This window comes from Taudactylus pleione, unplaced genomic scaffold, assembly GCF_031769625.1.
Source record: "Taudactylus pleione unplaced genomic scaffold, aTauple2 ptg000619l, whole genome shotgun sequence".
Classification (NCBI taxonomy): domain Eukaryota; kingdom Metazoa; phylum Chordata; class Amphibia; order Anura; family Myobatrachidae; genus Taudactylus; species Taudactylus pleione.
In genome coordinates this window covers 64651-85203 of record NW_028285021.1, presented here as the reverse complement: position 1 = coordinate 85203, position 20553 = coordinate 64651, and the positions used below count along the sequence as shown (strand labels likewise).

General features: G+C 35.1%; 16 non-coding genes across 16 annotated transcripts; all 16 read right to left on the bottom strand.

The window, feature by feature from the left end:
• Positions 1 to 621: 621 nt before the first annotated feature.
• Positions 622 to 703, bottom strand: TRNAS-GCU (transfer RNA serine (anticodon GCU)). Its single transcript has one exon. It is a non-coding gene; the product is annotated as a tRNA-Ser (tRNA).
• Positions 704 to 2766: 2063 nt separating this feature from the next.
• TRNAS-GCU (transfer RNA serine (anticodon GCU)) lies at positions 2767 to 2848 on the bottom strand. The gene has a single exon. It is a non-coding gene; the product is annotated as a tRNA-Ser (tRNA).
• A 944-nt stretch (positions 2849 to 3792) lies between these two features.
• TRNAS-GCU (transfer RNA serine (anticodon GCU)) lies at positions 3793 to 3874 on the bottom strand. Its single transcript has one exon. It is a non-coding gene; the product is annotated as a tRNA-Ser (tRNA).
• A 1554-nt stretch (positions 3875 to 5428) lies between these two features.
• TRNAS-GCU (transfer RNA serine (anticodon GCU)) lies at positions 5429 to 5510 on the bottom strand. The gene has a single exon. It is a non-coding gene; the product is annotated as a tRNA-Ser (tRNA).
• Positions 5511 to 6550: 1040 nt separating this feature from the next.
• On the bottom strand, positions 6551 to 6632 carry TRNAS-GCU (transfer RNA serine (anticodon GCU)). The gene has a single exon. It is a non-coding gene; the product is annotated as a tRNA-Ser (tRNA).
• A 1041-nt stretch (positions 6633 to 7673) lies between these two features.
• Positions 7674 to 7755, bottom strand: TRNAS-GCU (transfer RNA serine (anticodon GCU)). The gene has a single exon. It is a non-coding gene; the product is annotated as a tRNA-Ser (tRNA).
• Positions 7756 to 8187: 432 nt separating this feature from the next.
• TRNAR-UCU (transfer RNA arginine (anticodon UCU)) lies at positions 8188 to 8364 on the bottom strand. Its single transcript has 2 exons — positions 8328 to 8364; positions 8188 to 8232 (listed from the first exon to the last, which is right to left on the bottom strand). It is a non-coding gene; the product is annotated as a tRNA-Arg (tRNA).
• Positions 8365 to 9822: 1458 nt separating this feature from the next.
• TRNAS-GCU (transfer RNA serine (anticodon GCU)) lies at positions 9823 to 9904 on the bottom strand. The gene has a single exon. It is a non-coding gene; the product is annotated as a tRNA-Ser (tRNA).
• Positions 9905 to 10336: 432 nt separating this feature from the next.
• Positions 10337 to 10418, bottom strand: TRNAS-GCU (transfer RNA serine (anticodon GCU)). The gene has a single exon. It is a non-coding gene; the product is annotated as a tRNA-Ser (tRNA).
• A 1042-nt stretch (positions 10419 to 11460) lies between these two features.
• On the bottom strand, positions 11461 to 11542 carry TRNAS-GCU (transfer RNA serine (anticodon GCU)). The gene has a single exon. It is a non-coding gene; the product is annotated as a tRNA-Ser (tRNA).
• Positions 11543 to 12908: 1366 nt separating this feature from the next.
• Positions 12909 to 12990, bottom strand: TRNAS-GCU (transfer RNA serine (anticodon GCU)). Its single transcript has one exon. It is a non-coding gene; the product is annotated as a tRNA-Ser (tRNA).
• Positions 12991 to 14031: 1041 nt separating this feature from the next.
• TRNAS-GCU (transfer RNA serine (anticodon GCU)) lies at positions 14032 to 14113 on the bottom strand. The gene has a single exon. It is a non-coding gene; the product is annotated as a tRNA-Ser (tRNA).
• A 1040-nt stretch (positions 14114 to 15153) lies between these two features.
• On the bottom strand, positions 15154 to 15235 carry TRNAS-GCU (transfer RNA serine (anticodon GCU)). The gene has a single exon. It is a non-coding gene; the product is annotated as a tRNA-Ser (tRNA).
• Positions 15236 to 16276: 1041 nt separating this feature from the next.
• Positions 16277 to 16358, bottom strand: TRNAS-GCU (transfer RNA serine (anticodon GCU)). The gene has a single exon. It is a non-coding gene; the product is annotated as a tRNA-Ser (tRNA).
• A 1046-nt stretch (positions 16359 to 17404) lies between these two features.
• Positions 17405 to 17486, bottom strand: TRNAS-GCU (transfer RNA serine (anticodon GCU)). Its single transcript has one exon. It is a non-coding gene; the product is annotated as a tRNA-Ser (tRNA).
• Positions 17487 to 20073: 2587 nt separating this feature from the next.
• Positions 20074 to 20155, bottom strand: TRNAS-GCU (transfer RNA serine (anticodon GCU)). The gene has a single exon. It is a non-coding gene; the product is annotated as a tRNA-Ser (tRNA).
• Between the last annotated feature and the right edge of the window lie 398 nt (positions 20156 to 20553).

The following is a 20553-nucleotide window of genomic DNA, read 5'->3' as shown; positions in this document are numbered from 1 at the left end:
TCCAATCCGACGAGGATGGGATTTGAACCCATGCATGGAGAACACAATGGATTGTGCTCTGCATGCATGGGTTCAAATCCCATCCTCGTTGGTTTGGAATTGTTTGCTTGGAAATGGAATTTTTGCAAATAATGCTTCATATGTGAAGTGAAGTGAAGTTCATCGCCTTAACCACTCGGCCACCTCCTCATTCTGGCACAAATAAAGAAGGGTTTTCTGACACCACTTGTCTTGTTTTAAATCAATTATTTTTACTTTATTGGTTGTGTTCTCATCAATATCACAGGCTTGTTAGCATGTCCACATTCAAGTGAGCCTTTGCTTAAAGAACATTTATTTTACTTGAAATGTAACCTATATTTGTGAACTACTGCACCATCATGTTGATCCATCACAAATGACAAAAAAACATAACATACACATCTGGCCAATGACATGACTACTCCTATAACAGTAATGGTAGATTTTCACTAAATGTGTTCTATGTATGTCTTTAATGAAAAGCATTGTTCATTGAAGTAGATTTCTTAATTGAATTAGTTTATTTTTGACTTTTGAGTGTCAGCGTCACTTAGGAAGCATTATTTGCAAAATTCCATTTCCAAGCAAGCAATTCCAAACCGACAAGGATGGGATTTGAACCCATGCATGCAGAGCACAATGGATTAGCAGTCCATCGCCTTAACCACTCGGCCACCTCGTCTTTCTGGCACAAAAAGAAGGGTTTTCTGACACCACTTGTCATATTTTAAATCAATTCTTTATACATTGTTAGTTGTGTTCTCATCTATATCACAGGCTTGTTAGCAAGTCCACTTTCAAGTGAGCCTTTGCTTAAAGAACATTTTTTTTACTTGAAATGTAACCTATATTTGTGAACTACTGCACCATCATGTTGATCCATCACAAATGACAAAAAATCATAACATACACATCTGGCCAATGACATGCCTTCTACTATAACAGTATCGGTAGATTTTCACTAAATGTGTGCTATGTATGTCTTTAATGAAAAGCATTGTTCATTGAACTAGATTTCTTAATTGAATTAGTTTATTTTTGACATTTGAGTGTCACTACACTTATGAAGCATTATTTGTAAAACTCCATTTCCAAGCATACAATTCCAAACCGACAATGATGGGATTTGAACTCATGCGTGCAGAGCACAATGGATTAGCAGTCCATCGCCTTAACTACTCGGCCACCTCGTCTTTCTGGCACAAAAAAGAAGGGTTTTCGGACACCACTTGTCATATTTTAAATCAATTCTTTATACTTTGTTGGTTGTGTTCTCATCAATATCACAGGCTTGTTAGCAAGTCCACTTTCAAGTGAGCCTTTGCTTAAAGAACATTTAATATACTTGAAATGTAACCTATATTTGTGAACTACTGCATCATCATGTTGATCCATCACAAATGACAAAAAATCATAACATACACATCTGGCCAATGACATGACTTATACTATAACAGTAATGGTAGATTTTCACTAAATGTGTGCTATGTATGTCTTTAATGAAAAGTATTGTTCATTGAAGTAGATTTCTTAATTGAATTAGTTTATTTTTGACATTTGAGTGTCACTTCACTTATAAAGCATTATTTGTTAAACTCCATTTCAAATCATTCAATTCCAAACCGATAAAGATGGGATTTGAACCCATGCGTGCAGAGCACAATGGATTAGCAGTCCATCGCCTAAACCACTCGGCCACCTCGTCTTTCTGGCACAAAAGAGAAGGGTTTTCTGACACCACTTGTCATATTTTAAATCAATTCTTTATACATTGTTGGTTGTGTTCTCATCAATATCACAGGCTTGTTAGCAAGTCCACTTTCAAGTGAGCCTTTGCTTAAAGAACATTTATTTTACTTGAAATGTAACCTATATTTGTGAACTACTGCACCATCATGTTGATCCATCACAAATGACAAAAAATCATAACATACACATCTGGCCAATGACATGACTTCTACTATAACAGTAATGGTAGATTTTCACTAAATGTGTGCTATGTATGTCTTTAATGAAAAGCATTGTTCATTGAACTAGATTTCTTAAATGAATTAGTTTATTTTTGACATTTGAGTGTCTGCTTCACTTATGAAGCATTATTTGTAAAATTCCATTTCCAAGCATATAATTCCAAACCGACAAGGATGGGATTTGAACCCATGCGTGCAGAGCACAATCCATTGTGCTCTGCACGCATGGATTCAAATCCCATCCTCATCGGTGTGGAATTGTTTGCTAGGAAATGGAATTTTTGCAAATAATGTTTTATAAGTGAAGTGAAGTCCATCGCCTTAACCACTCGGCCACCTCGTCTTTCTGGCACAAATAAAGAAGGGTTTTCTGACACCACTTGTCTTGTTTTAAATTAATTATTTATACATTATTGGTTGTGTTCTCATCAATATCACAGGCTTGTTAGCAAGTCCACTTTCAAGTGAGCCTTTGCTTAAAGAACATTTATTTTACTTTAAACGTAACCTATATTTGTGAACTACTACACCATCATGTTGATCAATAACAAACGACAAAAAATCATAACATACACATCTGGCCAATGACATGACTACTCCTATAACAGTAATGGTAGATTTTCACTAAATGTGTTCTATGTATGTCTTTAATGAAAAGCACTGTTCATTGAAGTAGATTTCTTAATTGAATTAGTTTATTTTTGACTTTTGAGTGTCAGCTTCACTTATGAAGCATTATTTGCAAAATTCCATTTCCAAGCAAACAATTCCAAACCGACGAGGATGGGATTTGAACCCATGCGTGCAGAGCACAATGGATTAGCAGTTCATCGCCTTAACCACTCGGCCACCTCGTCTTTCTGGCATAAAAAAGAAGGGTTTTCTGACACCACTTGTCATATTTTAAATCAATTCTTTATACATTGTTAGTTGTGTTCTTATCAATATCACAGGCTTGTTAGCAAGTCCACTTTCAAGTGAGCCTTTGCTTAAAGAACATTTATTTTACTTGAAATGTAACCTATATTTGTGAACTACTGCACCATCATGTTGATCCATCACAAATGACAAAAAATCATAACATACACATCTGGCTAATGACATGACTTCTACTATAACAGTAATGGTAGATTTTCACTAAATGTGTGCTATGTATGTCTTTAATGAAAAGCATTGTTCATTGAACTAGATTTCTTAATTGAATTAGTTTATTTTTGACATTTGAGTGTCACTTCACTTATGAAGCATTATTTGTAAAATTCCATTTCGAAGCATATAATTCCAAACCGACAAGGATGGGATTTGAATCCATGCGTGCAGAGCGCAATGGTTTAGCAGTCCATCACCTTAACCACTCGGCCACCTCATCTTTCTGGCACAAATAAAGAAGGGTTTTCTGACACCACTTGTCATATTTTAAATCAATTCTTTATACATTGTTGGTTGTGTTCTCAGCAATATCACAGGCTTGTTAGCAATTCCACTTTCAAGTGAGCCTTTGCTTAAAGAACATTTATTTTACTTTAAACATAACCTATATTTGTGAACTACTACACCAGCATGTTGATCCATCACAAACGACAAAAAATCATAACATACACATCTGGATAATGACATGACTTCTACTATAACAGTAATGGTAGATTTTCACTAAATGTGTTCTATGTATGTCTTTAATGAAAAGCATTGTTCATTGAAGTAGATTTCTTAATTGAATTAGTTTATTTTTGACTTTTGAGTGTCAGCTTCACTTATGAAGCATTATTTGCAAAATTCCATTTCCAAGCAAACAATTCCAAACCGACGAGGATGGGATTTGAACCCATGCGTGCAGAGAACAATGGATTAGCAGTCCATCGCCTTAACCACTCGGCCACCTCGTCTTTCTGGCACAAATAAGGAAGGGTTTTCTGACACCACTTGTCATATTTTAAATCAATTTTTTATACATTGTTGGTTGTCTTCTCAGCAATATCACAGGCTTGTTAGCAATTCCACTTTCAAGTGAGCCTTTGCTTAAAGAACATTTATTTTACTTTAAACATAACCTATATTTGTGAACTACTACACCAGCATGTTGATCCATCACAAACGACAAAAAATCATAACATACACATCAGGCCAATGACATGACTTCTACTATAACAGTAATGGTAGATTTTCACTAAATGTGTGCTATGTATGTCTTTAATGAAAAGCATTGTTCATTGAAGTAGATTTCTTAATTGAATTAGTTTATTTTTGACATTTGAGTGTCACTTCACTTATAAAGCATTATTTGTTAAACTCCATTTCAAAGCATTCAATTCCAAACCGATAAAGATGGGATTTGAACCCATGCGTGCAGAGCACAATGGATTAGCAGTCCATCGCCTAAACCACTCGGCCACCTCGTCTTTCTGGCACAAAAGAGAAGGGTTTTCTGACACCACTTGTCATATTTTAAATCAATTCTTTATACATTGTTGGTTGTGTTCTCATCAATATCACAGGCTTGTTAGCAAGTCCGCTTTCAAGTGAGCCTTTGCTTAAAGAACATTTATTTTACTTTAAACGTAACTTATATTTGTGAACTACTACACCTTCATGTTGATCTATCTCAAACGACAAAAAATCATAACATACAAATCTGGCCAATGACAAGACTACTACTATAACAGTAATGGTAGATTTTCACTAAATGTGTTCTATGTATGTCTTTAATGAAAAGCATTGTTCATTGAAGTAGATTTCTTAATTGAACTAGTTTATTTTTGACATTTGAGTGTCTGCTTCACTTATGAAGCATTATTTGCAAAAATTCCATTTCCAAGCAAATAATTCCAAACCGACGAGGATGGGATTTGAACCCATGGATGCAGAGCACAATGGATTGTGCTCTGCACGCATGGGTTCAAATCCCATCCTCATCGGTTTGGAATTGTTTGTTAGGAAATGGAATTTTTGCAAATAATGTTTTATAAGTGAAGTGAAGTCCATCGCCTTAACCACTCGGCCACCTCGTCTTTCTGGCACAAATAAAGAAGGGTTTTCTGACACCACTTGTCTTGTTTTAAATCAATTATTTATACATTATTGGTTGTGTTCTCATCAATATCACAGGCTTGTTAGCAAGACCACTTTCAAGTGAGCCTTTGCTTAAAGAACATTTATTTTACTTTAAACGTAACCTATATTTGTGAACTACAACACCATCATGTTGATCCATCACAAACGACAAAAAATCATAACATACACATCTGGCCAATGACATGACTACTCCTATAACAGTAATGGTAGATTTTCACTAAATGTGTTCTATGTATGTCTTTAATGAAAAGCATTGTTCATTGAAGTAGATTTCTTAATTGAATTAGTTTATTTTTGACTTTTGAGTGTCAGCTTCACTTATGAAGCATTATTTGCAAAATTCCATTTCCAAGCAAACAATTCCAAACCGACGAGGATGGGATTTGAACCCATGCGTGCAGAGCACAATGGATTAGCAGTCCATCGCCTTAACCACTCGGCCACCTCGTCTTTCTGGCAAAAAAAAGAAGGGTTTTCTGACACCACTTGTTATATTTTAAATCAATTCTTTATACATTGTTAGTTGCGTTCTTATCAATATCACAGGCTTGTTAGCAAGTCCACTTTCAAGTGAGCCTTTGCTTAAAGAACATTTATTTTACTTGAAATGTAACCTATATTTGTGAACTACAGCACCATCATGTTGATCCATCACAAATGACAAAAAATCATAACATACACATCTGGCCAATGACATGACTTCTACTATAACAGTAATGGTAGATTTTCACTAAATGTGTGCTATGTATGTCTTTAATGAAAAGCATTGTTCATTGAACTAGATTTCTTAAATGAATTAGTTTATTTTTGACATTTGAGTGTCTGCTTCACTTATGAAGCATTATTTGTAAAATTCCATTTCCAAGCATATAATTCCAAACCGACAAGGATGCGATTTGAACCCATGCGTGCAGAGCACAATCCATTGTGCTCTGCACGCATGGATTCAAATCCCATCCTCATCGGTGTGGAATTGTTTGCTAGGAAATGGAATTTTTGCAAATAATGTTTTATAAGTGAAGTGAAGTCCATCGCCTTAACCACTCGGCCACCTCGTCTTTCTGGCACAAATAAAGAAGGGTTTTCTGACACCACTTGTCTTGTTTTAAATCAATTATTTATACATTATTGGTTGTGTTCTCATCAATATCACAGGCTTGTTAGCATGTCCACATTCAAGTGAGCCTTTGCTTAAAGAACATTTATTTTACTTGAAATGTATCCTATATTTGTGAACTACTGCACCATCATGTTGATCCATCACAAATGACAAAAAAACATAACATACACATCTGGCCAATGACATGACTACTCCTATAACAGTAATGGTAGATTTTCACTAAATGTGTTCTATGTATGTCTTTAATGAAAAGCATTGTTCATTGAAGTAGATTTCTTAATTGAATTAGTTTATTTTTGACTTTTGAGTGTCAGCTTCACTTATGAAGCATTATTTGCAAAATTCCATTTCCAAGCAAACAATTCCAAACCGACGAGGATGGGATTTGAGCCCATGCGTGCAGAGCACAATGGATTAGCAGTCCATCGCCTTAACCACTCGGCCACCTCGTCTTTCTGGCACAAAAAAGAAGGGTTTTCTGACACCACTTGTCATATTTTAAATCAATTCTTTATACATTGTTAGTTGTGTTCTCATCAATATCACAGGCTTGTTAGCAAGTCCACTTTCAAGTGAGCCTTTGCTTAAAGAACATTTATTTTACTTGAAATGTAACCTATATTTGTGAACTACTGCACCATCATGTTGATCCATCACAAATGACAAAAAATCATAACATACAAATCTGGCCAATGACATGACTACTACTATAACAGTAATGGTAGATTTTCACTAAATGTGTTCTATGTATGTCTTTAATGAAAAGCATTGTTCATTGAAGTAGATTTCTTAATTGAACTAGTTTATTTTTGACGTTTGAGTGTCTGCTTCACTTATGAAGCATTATTTGCAAAAATTCAATTTCCAAGCAAATAATTCCAAACCGACGAGGATGGGATTTGAACCCATGGATGCAGAGCACAATGGATTGTGCTCTGCACGCATGGGTTCAAATCCCATCTTCATCGGTTTGGAATTGTTTGCTAGGAAATGGAATTTTTGCAAATAATGTTTTATAAGTGAAGTGAAGTCCATCGCCTTAACCACTCGGCCACCTCGTCTTTCTGGCACAAATATAGAAGGGTTTTCTGACACCACTTGTCTTGTTTTAAATCAATTATTTATACATTATTGGTTGTGTTCTCATCAATATCACAGGCTTGTTAGCATGTCCACATTCAAGTGAGCCTTTGCTTAAAGAACATTTATTTTACTTGAAATGTATCCTATATTTGTGAACTACTGCACCATCATGTTGATCCATCACAAATGACAAAAAAACATAACATACACATCTGGCCAATGACATGACTACTCCTATAACAGTAATGGTAGATTTTCACTAAATGTGTTCTATGTATGTCTTTAATGAAAAGCATTGTTCATTGAAGTAGATTTCTTAATTGAATTAGTTTATTTTTGACTTTTGAGTGTCAGCTTCACTTATGAAGCATTATTTGCAAAATTCCATTTCCAAGCAAACAATTCCAAACCGACGAGGATGGGATTTGAGCCCATGCGTGCAGAGCACAATGGATTAGCAGTCCATCGCCTTAACCACTCGGCCACCTCGTCTTTCTGGCACAAAAAAGAAGGGTTTTCTGACACCACTTGTCATATTTTAAATCAATTCTTTATACATTGTTAGTTGTGTTCTCATCAATATCACAGGCTTGTTAGCAAGTCCACTTTCAAGTGAGCCTTTGCTTAAAGAACATTTATTTTACTTGAAATGTAACCTATATTTGTGAACTACTGCACCATCATGTTGATCCATCACAAATGACAAAAAATCATAACATACAAATCTGGCCAATGACATGACTACTACTATAACAGTAATGGTAGATTTTCACTAAATGTGTTCTATGTATGTCTTTAATGAAAAGCATTGTTCATTGAAGTAGATTTCTTAATTGAACTAGTTTATTTTTGACATTTGAGTGTCTGCTTCACTTATGAAGCATTATTTGCAAAAATTAAATTTCCAAGCAAATAATTCCAAACCGACGAGGATGGGATTTGAACCCATGGATGCAGAGCACAATGGATTGTGCTCTGCACGCATGGGTTCAAATCCCATCCTCATCGGTTTGGAATTGTTTGCTAGGAAATGGAATTTTTGCAAATAATGTTTTATAAGTGAAGAGAAGTCCATCGCCTTAACCACTCGGCCACCTCGTCTTTCTGGCACAAATAAAGAAGGGTTTTCTGACACCACTTGTCTTGTTTTAAATTAATTATTTATACATTATTGGTTGTGTTCTCATCAATATCACAGGCTTGTTAGCAAGTCCACTTTCAAGTGAGCCTTTGCTTAAAGAACATTTATTTTACTTTAAACGTAACCTATATTTGTGAACTACTACACCATCATGTTGATCAATAACAAACGACAAAAAATCATAACATACACATCTGGCCAATGACATGACTACTCCTATAACAGTAATGGTAGATTTTCACTAAATGTGTTCTATGTATGTCTTTAATGAAAAGCATTGTTCATTGAAGTAGATTTCTTAATTGAATTAGTTTATTTTTGACTTTTGAGTGTCATCTTCACTTATGAAGCATGATTTGCAAAATTCCATTTCCAAGCAAACAATTCCAAACCAACGAGGATGGGATTTGAACCCATGCGTGCAGAGCACAATGGATTAGCAGTTCATCGCCTTAACCACTCGGCCACCTCGTCTTTCTTGCATAAAAAAGAAGGGTTTTCTGACACCACTTGTCATATTTTAAATCAATTCTTTATACATTGTTAGTTGTGTTCTTATCAATATCACAGGCTTGTTAGCAAGTCCACTTTCAAGTGAGCCTTTGCTTAAAGAACATTTATTTTACTTGAAATGTAACCTATATTTGTGAACTACTGCACCATCATGTTGATCCATCACAAATGACAAAAAATCATAACATACACATCTGGCTAATGACATGACTTATACTATAACAGTAATGGTAGATTTTCACTAAATGTGTGCTATGTATGTCTTTAATGAAAAGCATTGTTCATTGAACTAGATTTCTTAATTGAATTAGTTTATTTTTGACATATGAGTGTCACTTCACTTATGAAGCATTATTTGTAAAATTCCATTTCGAAGCATATAATTCCAAACCGACAAGGATGGGATTTGAATCCATGCGTGCAGAGCGCAATAGATTAGCAGTCCATCACCTTAACCACTCGGCCACCTCATCTTTCTGGCACAAATAAAGAAGGGTTTTCTGACACCACTTGTCATATTTTAAATCAATTCTTTATACATTGTTGGTTGTGTTCTCAGCAATATCACAGGCTTGTTAGCAATTCCACTTTCAAGTGAGCCTTTGCTTATAGAACATTTATTTTACTTTAAACATAACCTATATTTGTGAACTACTACACCAGCATGTTGATCCATCACAAACGACAAAAAATCATAACATACACATCTGGATAATGACATGACTTCTACTATAACAGTAATGGTAGATTTTCACTAAATGTGTTCTATGTATGTCTTTAATGAAAAGCATTGTTCATTGAAGTAGCTTTCTTAATTGAATTAGTTTATTTTTGACTTTTGAGTGTCAGCTTCACTTATGAAGCATTATTTGCAAAATTCCATTTCCAAGCAAACAATTCCAAACCGACGAGGATGGGATTTGAACCCATGCGTGCAGAGAACAATGGATTAGCAGTCCATCGCCTTAACCACTCGGCCACCTCATCTTTCTGGCACAAATAAGGAAGGGTTTTCTGACACCACTTGTCATATTTTAAATCAATTTTTTATACATTGTTGGTTGTCTTCTCAGCAATATCACAGGCTTGTTAGCAATTCCACTTTCAAGTGAGCCTTTGCTTAAAGAACATTTATTTTACTTTAAACATAACCTATATTTGTGAACTACTACACCAGCATGTTGATCCATCACAAACGACAAAAAATCATAACATACACATCAGGCCAATGACATGACTTCTACTATAACAGTAATGGTAGATTTTCACTAAATGTGTGCTATGTATGTCTTTAATGAAAAGCATTGTTCATTGATGTAGATTTCTTAATTGAATTAGTTTATTTTTGACTTTTGAGTGTCAGCTTCGCTTATGAAGCATTATTTGCAAAATTCCATTTCCAAGCAAACAATTCCCAACCGACGAGGATGGGATTTGAACCCATGCGTGCAGAGCACAATGGATTAGCAGTCCATCGCCTTAACCACTCGGCCACCTCGTCTTTCTGGCACAAAAAAGAAGGGTTTTCAAGACACCACTTGTCATATTTTAAATCAATTCTTTATACATTGTTGGTTGTGTTCTCATCAATATCACAGGCTTGTTAGCAAGTCCACTTTCAAGTGAGCCTTTGCTTAAATAACATTTATTTTAATTTAAATGTAACCTATATTTGTGAACTACTACACCATCATGTTGATCCATCACAAATGACAAAAAATCATAACTTACACATCTGGCCAATGACATGACTTCTACTGTAACAGTAATGGTAGTTTTTCCCTAAATGTGTGCTATGAATGTCTTTAATGAAAAGCATTGTTCATTGAAGTAGATTTCTTAATTGAACTAGTATATTTTTGACATTTGAGTGTCAGCTTCACTTAAGAAGCATTATTTGCAAAAATTCCATTTCCAAGCAAACAATTCCAAACCGACGAGGATGGCATTTGAACCCATGCATGGAGAGCACAATGGATTGTGCTCTGCATGCATGGGTTCAAATCCCATCCTCGTTGGTTTGGAATTGTTTGCTTGGAAATGGAATTTTTGCAAATAATGCTTCATATGTGAAGTGAAGTTCATCGCCTTAACCACTCGGCCACCTCCTCATTCTGGCACAAATAAAGAAGGGTTTTCTGACACCACTTGTCTTGTTTTAAATCAATTATTTTTACTTTATTGGTTGTGTTCTCATCAATATCACAGGCTTGTTAGCATGTCCACATTCAAGTGAGCCTTTGCTTAAAGAACATTTATTTTACTTGAAATGTAACCTATATTTGTGAACTACTGCACCATCATGTTGATCCATCACAAATGACAAAAAAACATAACATACACATCTGGCCAATGACATGACTACTCCTATAACAGTAATGGTAGATTTTCACTAAATGTGTTCTATGTATGTCTTTAATGAAAAGCATTGTTCATTGAAGTAGATTTCTTAATTGAATTAGTTTATTTTTGACTTTTGAGTGTCAGCGTCACTTATGAAGCATTATTTGCAAAATTCCATTTCCAAGCAAGCAATTCCAAACCGACGAGGATGGGATTTGAACCCATGCGTGCAGAGCACAATGGATTAGCAGTCCATCGCCTTAACCACTCGGCCACCTCGTCTTTCTGGCACAAAAAAGAAGGGTTTTCTGACACCACTTGTCATATTTTAAATCAATTCTTTATACATTGTTAGTTGTGTTTTCATCAATATCACAGGCTTGTTAGCAAGTCCACTTTCAAGTGAGCCTTTGCTTAAAGAACATTTATTTTACTTGAAATGTAACCTATATTTGTGAACTACTGCACCATCATGTTGATCCATCACAAATGACAAAAAATCATAACATACACATCTGGCCAATGACATGCCTTCTACTATAACAGTATCGGTAGATTTTCACTAATTGTGTGCTATGTATGTCTTTAATGAAAAGCATTGTTCATTGAACTAGATTTCTTAATTGAATTAGTTTATTTTTGACATTTGAGTGTCACTACACTTGTGAAGCATTATTTGTAAAACTCCATTTCCAAGCATACAATTCCAAACCGACAATGATGGGATTTGAACTCATGCGTGCAGAGCACAATGGATTAGCAGTCCATCGCCTTAACCACTCGGCCACCTCGTCTTTCTGGCACAAAAAAGAAGGGTTTTCGGACACCACTTGTCATATTTTAAATCAATTCTTTATACTTTGTTGGTTGTGTTCTCATCAATATCACAGGCTTGTTAGCAAGTCCACTTTCAAGTGAGCCTTTGCTTAAAGAACATTTAATATACTTGAAATGTAACCTATATTTGTGAACTACTGCATCATCATGTTGATCCATCACAAATGACAAAAAATCATAACATACACATCTGGCCAATGACATGACTTCTACTATAACAGTAATGGTAGATTTTCACTAAATGTGTGCTATGTATGTCTTTAATGAAAAGCATTGTTCATTGAAGTAGATTTCTTAATTGATTCAGTTTATTTTTGACATTTGAGTGTCACTTCACTTATAAAGCATTATTTGTTAAACTCCATTTCAAAGCATTCAATTCCAAACCGATAAAAATGGGATTTGAACCCATGCGTGCAGAGCACAATGGATTAGCAGTCCATCGCCTAAACCACTCGCCCACCTCGTCTTTCTGGCACAAACAAAGAAGGGTTTTCTGACACCACTTGTCTTGTTTTAAATCAATTATTTATACATTATTGGTTGTGTTCTCATCAATATCACAGGCTTGTTAGCAAGACCACTTTCAAGTGAGCCTTTGCTTAAAGAACATCTGGCCAATGACATGACTACTCCTATAACAGTAATGGTAGATTTTCACTAAATGTGTTCTATGTTTGTCTTTAATGAAAAGCATTGTTCATTGAAGTAGATTTCTTAATAGAATTAGTTTATTTTTGACTTTTGAGTGTCAGCTTCACTTATGAAGCATTATTTGCAAAATTCCATTTCCAAGCAAACAATTCCAAAACGACGAGGATGGGATTTGAACCCATGCGTGCAGAGCACAATGGATTAGCAGTCCATCGCCTTAACCACTCAGCCACCTCGTCTTTCTGGCACAAAAAAGAAGGGTTTTCTGACACCACTTGTTATATTTTAAATCAATTCTTTATACATTGTTAGTTGTGTTCTTATCAATATCACAGGCTTGTTAGCAAGTCCACTTTCAAGTGAGCCTTTGCTTAAAGAACATTTATTTTACTTGAAATGTAACCTATATTTGTGAACTACTGCACCATTATGTTGATCCATCACAAATGACAAAAAATCATAACATACAAATCTGGCCAATGACATGACTACTACTATAACAGTAATGGTAGATTTTCACTAAATGTGTTCTATGTATGTCTTTAATGAAAAGCATTGTTCATTGAAGTAGATTTCTTAATTGAACTAGTTTATTTTTGACATTTGAGTGTCTGCTTCACTTATGAAGCATTATTTGCAAAAATTCAATTTCCAAGCAAATAATTCCAAAACGACAAGGATGGGATTTGAACCCATGCGTGCAGAGCACAATGGATTGTGCTCTGCACGCATGGGTTCAAATCCCATCCTCATTGGTTTGGAATTGTTTGTTAGGAAATGGAATTTTTGCAAATAATGTTTTATAAGTGAAGTGAAGTCCATCGCCTTAACCACTCGGCCACCTCGTCTTTCTGGCACAAATAAAGAAGGGTTTTCTGACACCACTTGTCTTGTTTTAAATCAATTATTTATACATTATTGGTTGTGTTCTCATCAATATCACAGGCTTGTTAGCAAGACCACTTTCAAGTGAGCCTTTGCTTAAAGAACATTTATTTTACTTTAAACGTAACCTATATTTGTGAACTACAACACCATCATGTTGATCCATCACAAACGACAAAAAATCAAAACATACACATCTGGCCAATGACATGACTACTCCTATAACAGTAATGGTAGATTTTCACTAAATGTGTTCTATGTATTTCTTTAATGAAAAGCATTGTTCATTGAAGTAGATTTCTTAATTGATTTAGTTTATTTTTGACTTTTGAGTGTCAGCTTCACTTATGAAGCATTATTTGCAAAATTCCATTTCCAAGCAAACAATTCCAAACCGACGAGGATGGGATTTGAACCCATGCGTGCAGAGCACAATGGATTAGCAGTCCATCGCCTTAACCACTCGGCCACCTCGTCTTTCTGGCACATAAAAGAAGGGTTTTCTGACACCACTTGTTATATTTTAAATCAATTCTTTATACATTGTTAGTTGTGTTCTTATCAATATCACAGGCTTGTTAGCAAGTCCACTTTCAAGTGAGCCTTTGCTTAAAGAACATTTATTTTACTTGAAATGTAACCTATATTTGTGAACTACTGCACCATCATGTTGATCCATCACAAATGACAAAAAATCATAACATACACATCTGGCCAATGACATGACTTCTACTATAACAGTAATGGTAGATTTTCACTAAATGTGTGCTATGTATGTCTTTAATGAAAAGCATTGTTCATTGAACTAGATTTCTTAAATGAATTAGTTTATTTTTGACATTTGAGTGTCTGCTTCACTTATGAAGCATTATTTGTAAAATTCCATTTCCAAGCATATAATTCCAAACCGACAAGGATGGGATTTGAACCCATGCGTGCAGAGCACAATCCATTGTGCTCTGCACGCATGGATTCAAATCCCATCCTCATCGGTGTGGAATTGTTTGCTAGGAAATGGAATTTTTGCAAATAATGTTTTATAAGTGAAGTGAAGTCCATCGCCTTAACCACTCGGCCACCTCGTCTTTCTGGCACAAATAAAGAAGGGTTTTCTGACACCACTTGTCTTGTTTTAAATCAATTATTTATACATTATTGGTTGTGTTCTCATCAATATCACAGGCTTGTTAGCATGTCCACATTCAAGTGAGCCTTTGCTTAAAGAACATTTATTTTACTTGAAATGTAACCTATATTTGTGAACTACTGCACCATCATGTTGATCCATCACAAATGACAAAAAAACATAACATACACATCTGGCCAATGACATGACTACTCCTATAACAGTAATGGTAGATTTTCACTAAATGTGTTCTATGTATGTCTTTAATGAAAAGCATTGTTCATTGAAGTAGATTTCTTAATTGAATTAGTTTATTTTTGACTTTTGAGTGTCAGCTTCACTTATGAAGCATTATTTGCAAAATTCCATTTCCAAGCAAACAATTCCAAACCGACGAGGATGGGATTTGAGCCCATGCGTGCAGAGCACAATGGATTAGCAGTCCATCGCCTTAACCACTCGGCCACCTCGTCTTTCTGGCACAAAAAAGAAGGGTTTTCTGACACCACTTGTCATATTTTAAATCAATTCTTTATACATTGTTAGTTGTGTTCTCATCAATATCACAGGCTTGTTAGCAAGTCCACTTTCAAGTGAGCCTTTGCTTAAAGAACATTTATTTTACTTGAAATGTAACCTATATTTGTGAACTACTGCACCATCATGTTGATCCATCACAAATGACAAAAAATCATAACATACAAATCTGGCCAATGACATGACTACTACTATAACAGTAATGGTAGATTTTCACTAAATGTGTTCTATGTATGTCTTTAATGAAAAGCATTGTTCATTGAAGTAGATTTCTTAATTGAACTAGTTTATTTTTGACATTTGAGTGTCTGCTTCACTTATGAAGCATTATTTGCAAAAAATCAATTTCCAAGCAAATAATTCCAAACCGACGAGGATGGGATTTGAACCCATGGATGCAGAGCACAATGGATTGTGCTCTGCACGCATGGGTTCAAATCCCATCCTCATCGGTTTGGAATTGTTTGCTAGGAAATGGAATTTTTGCAAATAATGTTTTATAAGTGAAGTGAAGTCCATCGCCTTAACCACTCGGCCACCTCGTCTTTCTGGCACAAATAAAGAAGGGTTTTCTGACACCACTTGTCTTGTTTTAAATTAATTATTTATACATTATTGGTTGTGTTCTCATCAATATCACAGGCTTGTTAGCAAGTCCACTTTCAAGTGAGCCTTTGCTTAAAGAACATTTATTTTACTTTAAACGTAACCTATATTTGTGAACTACTACACCATCATGTTGATCAATCACAAACGACAAAAAATCATAACATACACATCTGGCCAATGACATGACTACTCCTATAACAGTAATGGTAGATTTTCACTAAATGTGTTCTATGTATGTCTTTAATGAAAAGCATTGTTCATTGAAGTAGATTTCTTTATTGAATTAGTTTATTTTTGACTTTTGAGTGTCAGCTTCACTTATGAAGCATTATTTGCAAAATTCCATTTCCAAGCAAACAATTCCAAACTAACGAGGATGGGATTTGAACCCATGCGTGCAGAGCACAATGGATTAGCAGTTCATCGCCTTAACCACTCGGCCACCTCGTCTTTCTGGCACAAAAAAGAAGGGTTTTCTGACACCACTTGTCATATTTTAAATCAATTCTTTATACATTGTTAGTTGTGTTCTCATCAATATCACAGGCTTGTTAGCAAGTCCACTTTCAAGTGAGCCTTTGCTTAAAGAACATTTATTTTACTTGAAATGTAACCTGTATTTGTGAACTACTGCACCATCATGTTGATCCATCACAAATGACAAAAAATCATAACTTACACATCTGGCCAATGACATGACTTCTACTATAACAGTAATGGTAGTTTTTCCCTAAATGTGTGCTATGAATGTCTTTAATGAAAAGCATTGTTTATTGAAGTAGATTTCTTAATTGAACTAGTATATTTTTGACATTTGAGTGTCAGCTTCACTTAAGAAGCATTATTTGCAAAAATTCCATTTCCAAGCAAACAATTCCAAACCGACGAGGATGGGATTTGAACCCATGCATGGAGAGCACAATGGATTGTGCTCTGCATGCATGGGTTCAAATCCCATCCTCGTTGGTTTGGAATTGTTTGCTTGGAAATTGAATTTTTGCAAATAATGCTATATATGTGAAGTGAAGTGAAGTTCATCGCCTTAACTACTCGGCCACCTCCTCATTCTGGCACAAATAAAGAAGGGTTTTCTGACACCACTTGTATTGTTTTAAATCAATTATTTATACATTATTGGTTGTGTTCTCATCAATGCAACAGGCTTGTTAGCATGTCCACATTCAAGTGAGCCTTTGCTTAAAGAACATTTATTTTACTTGAAATGTAACCTATATTTGTGAACTACTGCACCATCATGTTGATCCATCACAAATGACAAAAAAACATAACATACACATCTGGCCAATGACATGACTACTCCTATAACAGTAATGGTAGATTTTCACTAAATGTGTTCTATGTATGTCTCTAATGAAAAGCATTGTTCATTGAAGAGGATTTCTTAATTGAATTAGTTTATTTTTGACTTTTGAGTGTCAGCTTCACTTATGAAGCATTATTTGCAAAATTCCATTTCCAAGCTAACAATTCCAAACCGACGAGGATGGGATTTGAACCCATGCGTGCAGAGCACAATGGATTAGCAGTCCATCGCCTTAACCACTCGGCCACCTCGTCTTTCTGGCATAAAAAAGAAGGGTTTTCTGACACCACTTGTCATATTTTAAATCAATTCTTTATACATTGTTAGTTGTGTTCTCATCAATATCACAGGCTTGTTAGCAAGTCCACTTTCAAGTGAGCCTTTGCTTAAAGAACATTTATTTTACTTGAAATGTAACCTATATTTGTGAACTACTGCACCATCATGTTGATCCATCACAAATGACAAAAAATCATAACATACACATCTGGCCAATGACATGACTTCTACTATAACAGTATCGGTAGATTTTCACTAAATGTGTGCTATGTATGTCTTTAATGAAAAGCATTGTTCATTGAAGTAGATTTCTTAATTGAATTAGTTTATTTTTGACATTTGAGTATCACTACACTTATGAAGCATTATTTGTAAAACTCCATTTCCAAGCATACAATTCCAAACCGACAAGGATGGGATTTGAATCCATGCGTGCAGAGCACAAAGGATTAGCAGTCCATCGCCTTAACCACTCGGCCACCTCGTCTTTCTGGCACAAATAAAGAAGGGTTTTCTGACACCACTTGTCATATTTTAAATCAATTCTTTATACATTGTTGGTTGTGTTCTCAGCAATATCACAGGCTTGTTAGCAATTCCACTTTCAAGTGAGCCTTTGCTTAAAGAACATTTATTTGACTTTAAACATAACCTATATTTGTGAACTACTACACCAGCATGTTGATCCATCACAAACGACAAAAAATCATAACATACACATCTGGCCAATGACATGACTTCTACTATAACAGTAATGGTAGATTTTCACTAAATGTGTGCTATGTATGTCTTTAATGAAAAGCATTGTTCATTGAAGTAGATTTCTTAATTGAATTAGTTTATTTTTGACTTTTGAGTGTCAGCTTCACTTATGAAGCATTATTTGCAAAATTCCATTTCCAAGCAAACAATTCCAAACCGCCGAGGATGGGATTTGAATCCATGCGTGCAGAGAACAATGGATTAGCAGTCCATCGCCTTAACCACTCGGCCACCTCGTCTTTCTGGCACAAAAAAGAAGGGTTTTCAAGACACCACTTGTCATATTTGAAATCAATTCTTTATACATTGTTGGTTGTGTTCTCATCAATATCACAGGCTTGTTAGCAAGTCCACTTTCAAGTGAGCCTTTGCTTAAATAACATTTATTTTACTTTAAATGTAACCTATATTTGTGAACTACTACACCATCATGTTGATCCATCACAAATGACAAAAAATCATAACTTACACATTTGGCCAATGACATGACTTCTACTATAACAGTAATGGTAGTTTTTCCCTAAATGTGTGCTATGAAAGTCTTTAATGAAAAGCATTGTTCATTGAAGTAGATTTCTTAATTGAACTAGAATATTTTTGACATTTGAGTGTCAGCTTCACTTAAGAAGCATTATTTGCAAAAATTCCATTTCCAAGCAAACAATTCCAAACCGACGAGGATGGGATTTGAACCCATGCATGGAGAGCACAATGGATTGTGCTCTGCATGCATGGGTTCAAATCCCATCCTCGTTGGTTTGGAATTGTTTGTTTGGAAATGGAATTTTTGCAAATAATGCTTCATATGTGAAGTGAAGTGAAGTTCATCGCCTTAACCACTCGGCCACCTCGTCATTCTGGCACAAATAAAGAAGGGTTTTCGGACACCACTTGTCTTGTTTTAAATCAATTCTTTATACATTATTGGTTGTGTTCTCATCAATATCACAGGCTTGTTAGCAAGTCCACTTTCAAGTGAGCCTTTGCTTAAAGAACATTTATTTTACTTGAAATGTAACCTATATATGTGAACTACTGCACCATCATGTTGATCCATCACAAATGACAAAAAATCATAACATACACATCTGGCCAATGACATGACTTCTACTATAACAGTAATGGTAGATTTTCACTAAATGTGAGCTATGTATGTCTTTAATGAAAAGCATTGTTCATTGAAGTAGATTTCTTAATTTAATTAGTGTATTTTTGACATTTGAGTGTCACTTCACTTATGAAGCATTATTTGTAAAATTACATTTCAAAGCATTCAATTCCAAACCGATAAAGATGGGATTTGAACCCATGCGTGCAGAGCACAATGGATTAGCAATCCAGCGCCTAAACCACTCGGCCACCTCGTCTTTCTGGCACAAATAAAGAAGAGTTGTCTGACACCACTTGTCATATTTTAAATCATTTCTTTACACATTGTTGGTTGTGTTCTCAGCAATATCACAGGCTTGTTAGCAAGTCCACTTTCAAGAGAGCCTTTGCTTAAAGAACATTTATTTTACTTTTAACGTAACTTATATTTGTGAACTACTACACCATCATGTTGATCCATCACAAACGACAAAAAATCATAACATACACATCTGGCCAATGACATGACTACTACTATAACAGTAATGGTAGATTTTCACTAAATGTGTTCTATGTATGTCTTTAATGAAAAGCATTGTTCATTGAAGTAGATTTCTTAATTAAACTAGATTATTTTTGACATTTGAATGTCTGCTTCACTTATGAAGCATTATTTGCAAAAATTCAATTTCCAAGCAAATAATTCCGAACCGACGAGGATGGGATTTGAACCCATGGATGCAGAGCACAATGGATTAGCAGTCCATCGCCTTAACCACTCGGCCACCTCGTCTTTCTGGCACAAAAAAGAAGGGTTTTCAAGACACCACTTGTCATATTTGAAATCAATTCTTTATACATTGTTGGTTGTGTTCTCATCAATATCACAGGCTTGTTAGCAAGTCCACTTTCAAGTGAGCCTTTGCTTAAATAACATTTATTTTACTTTAAATGTAACCTATATTTGTGAACTACTACACCATCATGTTGATCCATCACAAATGACAAAAAATCATAACTTACACATTTGGCCAATGACATGACTTCTACTATAACAGTAATGGTAGTTTTTCCCTAAATGTGTGCTATGAATGTCTTTAATGAAAAGCATTGTTCATTGAAGTAGATTTCTTAATTGAACTAGAATATTTTTGACATTTGAGTGTCAGCTTCACTTAAGAAGCATTATTT